The sequence below is a fragment of the Phaethon aethereus genome (genome assembly GCF_964289735.1).
Source record: "Phaethon aethereus genome assembly, chromosome: 2".
NCBI lineage: Eukaryota > Metazoa > Chordata > Aves > Phaethontiformes > Phaethontidae > Phaethon > Phaethon aethereus.
The window spans coordinates 55,732,018-55,739,225 of NC_138582.1; positions in this window are offsets into that span (position 1 = coordinate 55,732,018).

Sequence of the window (7,208 nt, forward strand, 5' to 3'; positions counted from 1 at the left end):
ACTTAGTGCCAGCACTAACTTTGCTGGCCAAGGGAGATGTCGCATCCTAATCCTCTGCAACAACTGGAAGGCTGGTGATCTCCTTGCTTTGCGTGGGTTTCTCCTGCTCACATAGTAAACGTGCTACGTGGGCAGTTTGGCAGCCATTTGAAACCTGCCTGGGACCTGGCATTAATAGCTCTGCATTTTTGTCACAGAATCTCTTTCATTCTGGTGTCCTTATATACACTTCTTCTGTGATTAACGTTAGCTGTTTCCAGTTCAAGAAGCTGGAAAGACATCAGCATCCTGATTTTTGTCTTTCTATGAGTCTCTGAATTGTTCTGATAAGTGTATTATAAAAATATTTGTCTGTATACGCCCTTATTACTTGATCTCACTGTTGCTGGTAGTGAGCTGGCAATGGGGCGGAAAAGTCTCTTTTGCCCAGGTACTTTCTGCTTTTGAATTTCTTATAATAATAGTTCCTCCAGCACTCATCCCCTGTGTATTAACACAGGCTAGATGAGTAATTCAGAGAACTGCACACAGGAGGGCTGTACTCTTTATGGATAGGCATGCACTGTACATGATCCTAAAATGCCTGCGAACATAATTGCAACACAATCTCTTCATCGCAAGAGATGCCGCCCTGCATGGCCCGTTACACCGCTAACCCCAACGGATACGATTCCTAATCTTTATGTCTGTCATGAGAAAAACAGCGGAAGGGAGAGAGCCTCCAGAATTATTACCTCTATATACGTACAGTGTTTGGATTAATTAGAAACAGTCTTACAGATAACAGCCTAATCTTTGAAGGAATAATTAAAACAGTGATATGGACCCACAACACTCAAAGTTATTAGATAAAGTTAGAAGAGTGCAGAGTCTGGAGTTCATATGATTCACTGGGTCATAAAGCAGATACCAAACCAGGGACTAAATACGCACAGCAGAAAATGCAGGACGTATCTTTGTTTACTATTTATAGTCACATGCAAAAACAGAGGGAAAGCATTTATCCACTAGATGTGTCTTATTTTCTATGAGATGGTCCAAATTTGAGCCCATCTGTTGACCATTTATCACCTCCTGGCAGTTCTTTGAAGTTTAGCCATAGTTATCGTATTTGCTCTTGCAAAAAGATTGATTTAAACATTGCTTTAGCTCTGGCCAAAGGCCAAAGAAAATTAAAGTTAGCTGCAAGGGAGAGATCAAACTGAATAGTTCAAGACTGTTTTCACATTCTGTGGTTTTATGAATTAAAGTTTTAGGTTACTTAACTTGCAGAGGCTGAACTTCTTGAGAGTTTCAGATTCTGATGGGATTTTGGGAAAAATCTTTGCAATTAATCCACTCTGTGGGGAAATGGCAATATTTTGGGACCAGAAACATATTATTCTTAAAGATTTTTGCCAGTATCTTCTTGTATTTTTTCTACATATGATGAAGAGTTTTCATCAAGCCATTCAGAGACACCTTGAAAATTTTAATACATTCATTCATCATTACTCCCGCAGGTCTGAAACAGTCACTAAAATAAAATAGACAACAAACTTTTTTCAGTCGATACCAGATTTCTCCTATTTTGCCTACAGAAGAGAAAAATGTTAACTTATCAAGCATACCACAGTGCTTTTCATTTCCCATCAACAAAAGAAGGTCCTGTGTTTGGGGTTTCAGCGTGGAAGGGTGTGCGCTGCACCGACAGCAGTCGCAGGCGGAGAGCTGAGTCCTCAGCCCCCGGCTGTAAGTGCGGGGCACGTCTGCGAACAGCCCTGCAAAAGGTGTTAGTGGTTCCCGAGGCAGGGCTGATGTTCTGCTGACCCTCCTGCACCTTGCGTAAAATTTTACCCTCTCCTTATAGCTCTCTTGGGACCATTACGCTAGACGGCAGAGAAAATACAGAGGGAATATGTCCCTTCCCTCTGCTAACACCAGCAGGGACGCGCGACCAAGCGCAGCAGCGTAATGGCTGCTAAGGGCTCATAACGGCTGCTGATGAGCTCCAGAAATTCCTGGTGGAGCAACTCAATTTTTTTTGCTGCTGCCGGGTTGCTGATGAAGAGGGGAACGAGTCCGGCTACCGGCAAAGCTCGGGTGAGCAGCATCTGGTCTCCTGCGTGTGCTGCCTGCCCTCGCAGGGGGGTCCCTGCCCAGGAGGGTGCGGGAGCAGTGGGAAACCCAGCCTGCAGCAAGGAAGCCAGAGTCCCTTCTTCTCCGGCAGTTGCTCCAGAGAAAGCAGCAAGGGCTGGGCAAGTGAAGCCCGGGGGGAAAAGGGCCAGACAAGGGTTTCTAGCCAGAAAAGTCCTTTTCTCTTCCTTGAAATCGGTACAAGGGAAGGAAAGGGGAAAAAAGGGATTTATTACACCTGTCAGATACCCCAAGGAAGCCTTTTTGGGGGTGCAGTCTTGGGGGACCATGGTCTGTCAGCAGCTATTCTGCAGTATGAGAGACTCACAAGATGACTACCTTTAAAATGCGAATATCTAGAGGGACTGCAAAACAGTTTTTTTGATATCCCCTACCATTTGCAATTAGCTGCTGTTCACTAATATCACTCCAGTGCCGCAAGTCAGATTACAGTTTTGGGTGGAGCTTTTGGAAAATGATTATGCTTGCCCTTATCCCCGCTTCCAATTGGAGAAATTGAGTCAAGTTACGCATGCCGTTTCACCTTGTCGTCTGGTTTCTGGTCTCAAGGCTTCTTTCATGCATAAAATAGTCAGTGACTTAATGCTTTGTTTTTTGAAGTGAGATTTCCTCTTAAAAAGCACAAAAGCTGACTATCCAAACAAGGGCTTTTGAGATATCTTCCCAGCTCATCAACAGAAAAAAGCATGTGTTTCTAGCAACAGGGAGCCAGGGGACACCTGAGTACAAGCAGAATATCCAGATAATGTTCGGTAGGATAGGCTTAAAATAGGAAAATTTCAAAATGTTTGGTTTTAAAAGCATTTATGTCTTTCAGCAATTTTTCACAGTCCTCATTAAGTCCTCGTTACTTTTCCTATGCTACAAAAGGGAGAGAACATGTTCTTAATCCTAACATCAAAATTAACATGTTCCTGCAGGCTACCCAGGTAGACTTGAACTAGGAAGCATGGCTAGAAACGGAAGGTGTACCTAGAGATTTGTGAAGCTGGGTTTAATTTGCTGTGTTGGTTTGCTGATTTTTTTTCATTGTAATTTGTTTGTTTGTTTGTTCCTGGCTGTCCATGTGCTTATTTCATCAATTTTCACTGAAAATGGTTCATGAACTATGAGTTCTCCATTGGCTTTCAGGTTTGAATGAAACACACACCAAATTGCATTTTTTTCCAGCTCTTGGCCTACTCTAGAATTTTTGTTTTCATATACTTTCCAAGCACTTGGCTATTTTCTTCAACCCATTTATTCAAAATTTCCTTCTGGCCTGTTCTAAATTCAATCCAGATTCAGAGGAGTATTTGCAAACCTTGTTGGAGTGGTAGGTCAGCTCTGGCTCACCATGTTCACAGGGGTACCTCTGCTGAAAACGAGGAGACTAATTTTGTTATATAAGCAGAAAACATATTTGCCATAGGTGGTGTGGATTACTACGATGCTGTACCTGTCATTGCATTTGTAACTTTGATTGCAATACCATAAAACAAAATACGTCCCATCCCAGAAAATAATAGTTGAGCTTTTCATAAAATGAACACACCGGTTCCCAGCCCAGAGAGGTGGCTCAAGGGCTTCATCACAGGTGAAACTGCGATGCCAGGTTTCACAGAGCTTTAACAGCTGGGATAAACCGAGCTCTCAGGAAAGCTTCTGCAGCAACCAGAGCTTGGAGACACTCCTTCAGGTTTCTGGTGATTGCGAAGAAGCAATTAGCGGCACTGAGGCAGAGCAAAGAGAGGCTACGACCCCCGGGCAGAGCCCCACTGGGTAAAATGCCCAGCAAGTTCTCCCGGCAGAGGCGGGCAGGCGCTGCTGTGGGCGTCTGAGGAACCCGGGAGCACCCCAGGTGTCACCCCGGGGCCCGCGGCACTTGTAGGGTCTTGCCCCTTCCTCTTCCAGGATTTATCCCCAAATGATTTAATGTCATTTTACAGCGTTAAATGGACCTGGCCTGTCCCTCGGCTCCTACACAAACGAGGAGCTCCCCTTGCTGGTGGCAGCCGGAACGGGAGCTGCCCGCACGCTGCCGGCGGCCGGGCGGCTTCTCGTGACACAAACGTGCCCCGCTCAAGGTGAGGAATCAGAAATGGAGGTGAATAAATCGTCCTCAGGCTCCCCCGAGCCGGCAAGCGTGGCCGCGCTGCTCCCAAACCCGATCCGCTCGCGCAGCATCCGCGTGGGGTTTGTGCACCCCCGGCTACCGCACAACCTGCGTACCCCGCGCACAGGTAAGGAAGGCGTGACAGAAGTTGTGACGGAGCAGAGGACGGATGGGCTGCTTGCAATGCCCCGTGCGTGGCTTGACTCCTTGCGTTCAACATTGGACCCCGTTTTCTCCCAAAATGGAAGGACAAATCTACTTGGCGCGTAACACAACAGCACAAAATGGGAGAGATATGCATTTGCAAGATTAAAAAGAAAATAACGTTGCAGAGATGTTCAAAGCAAAAACGTTTCTGTAGTACTGACCGTGGCTGGGAAAAAAGTTGTGTAGCAGATAGAAGTCTCTGGAAAGAGCAAGAAAGGTAAATATAAGATCTGATGTCACCCAGCATACCATAATCAAAGGTAAGTGTATTTTTAATCTTTACTAGTGTTCAGCAATACCAGAGGACTATCTCAGTACCTAGACAGAGCAGTTCACTGTGGACAGCCCACCAAAGTGCTCTTTTTTAACACTGCAGACACGTTGGTCATTCCTCATTCACATGCTGTCACTCGTGGCCTCACGGTGCGGGAGAACGGCAGCTCGGCTTGGGCGGCGCTTTTGTTGGGTTTGTTCTCAAATGTATTGTCATCACTTTGCATTTTCAAAGTGTGTCCTTACTTCAGCTGTGAGCGGGACATCCGAGTTGCGCAAGCAGCAGATGGACGACAAGGATAAAGCAGCTCAGCTCGCATGGAATCGGCAAGCGGCAGCACCTCTGACTTCTCCACAGGCACATCTTCAAGGGTCGGTGAGGCGTGGGGCCATAGTCCTGTGGTAGGAATGCCCTAGGAACAGCACTGCCAGGCCCGCGACGTGGCACCCGCCTTCTAGGTGCCCGCATCAGCTGGAGTTGCACTGTTTAAGTAAACTCGTGTTATTCACCGTAGTGTGGAAGATGTGCATTGATTGCTGGAATTGGTAACAAGGTAGAGCATGTTCGTTCTTTCCTCACTGTCAGTATCGGCGATTCCCAGAATGTAACTAGTCCGGCCTCCTTGGTTTATTTTATTTAATAGTCTGACTATACTAATGTTTATGTAACAGAATACCGTAAAATAATACATTCTCCTAACCTTTGCTGCAGATGTATTAAGCTATTTTTGTTGTTGTTGTTATTATTATCATTATCATTATCGTTATTACTATATTTGTAATTGTTATTAATCAACTACTTTGGTAATTGTTTCATTTCTAGACAAAGATAATAAAACATTTGAAAAGCATTAGACAAATTGCTAAATTTGACATATGGTTAGAATAGGTAAATCAGCTACTTGAGGACAGTCTTCTGCTTTTGTTTCTTGGAATGCCCTAGGTCCCACTGAGTTGTTTGTTTGAGGTTTTTTTATGAAGCACAAGCTTCATTTAAGTATGCAGTTCATTAAAGTATGCTTCTCCCAGTAAAATACTGGAGACACACTGATGAAGAGGTGTGACCTTGGGGTCACAAGGGCCTTGATTCTGGCCCTTGACTTCCATACGGCCAGGATTTTGCTGGCTACAGACTCTTCTTGGTAAATTGATGTAATTCATTTTAGGCTGCCATTGCCAGCCTGCACTGCAGTATGATCATTTCCATCGAGGTGAATCGTATTGTTTGTATGTGGAAAATACCAACCTACAAGCAGCATAAGGTATTATTGAGAGTGAGAAGATCCCCAAAAGTATCTAGAAAGCAGCAGTGGAGATCCTTACAACAGTAGAGCGTGAAAAGACATGGAAGATGCAACACGCGTTGATGCCAGTGACCATGCAAGCCCAGGAAGGCAGACTTTTCCCCAAACAAGCCACCGCAGAGGAGCTCCAGGCAGATTGCTTGCTAGCCAGGAGAGGAGCCTGGTTGCTGCAATGAGACTATCCATGTGTAAAAGAGACACCAACCCAGAAGGATTAGCCTAAGTCTAGCATATATTAAAAACTGAGTTTACAAGCAGCCTTGGAAAATTTCCTCCTTTTAGGGACCTCTGGCCTCTGAGGAAGCAGCAGGTAAGTCACTTTAAGGTAGATATTAAAGTTATTTAGGTGTCCCGAGATCAGAAGTTTATAGGTGTTTTGGAAGTGTGTAAGCTTCTAAATCCCATTGAAAGTAGACTCTGAAACTACTTATTGAATGTCCTTTTACATTCCCACCTGCAGCCTTTACGTATCGCCGGCTGTCTAGCCCACCTGTGCTTCAGTTTCACCGTCCGTAATGTGGAACTCATGATGCTTTTACACTGTCTAAAGAAATTTAATGAGAGCTAATGAAGAAGGATGTTACAAATTAATAATGTATTTTTTTTATAACTGGTTAATTATTTTTTTCTGGAAACAGGATTCCTCTTCCTGAATCAAATTACTGCTGTCTGTATTTCTTAAAGATGCCTGAAATCTACTGAGTCTCTAAATTTCTCCCTTACTTCTCATAATAAAAGGTTGCACACTTTGCACACATCAGAAATGATTCAGAAAAAAATCTTGTGACAGGTCAATGAGCAATAAAGTAAACTCAGCTATGGTAATTTAGTGTATAGGTTGAAGTCCTCTGTGGTTAGTCAGGATATTAAGTATTGCTCATGATGTTAAATATTAAACCTGGCAGCTACTCATACCTACACACTTCAGACACAGATACCAGGTACAAAGGCTTATTCTGACTGGCCTTCCTACATATTATTCATTCACATTTTAGCCTTTCATCATTCTTTTATTCATACATTTTTCATTATTTCAATTTTGGGTAAGCTAAAAAATTATTTTAGAATAGGTCATTAAAATAAATATAGTTATGAATCATTGAGTTAATATTGTATCAAGTTTTGAAGGAAAAAATTAGGAAATTGTTGTTATCGAATATTATTTATTTCATTGTTGGATAAAAATACAACCT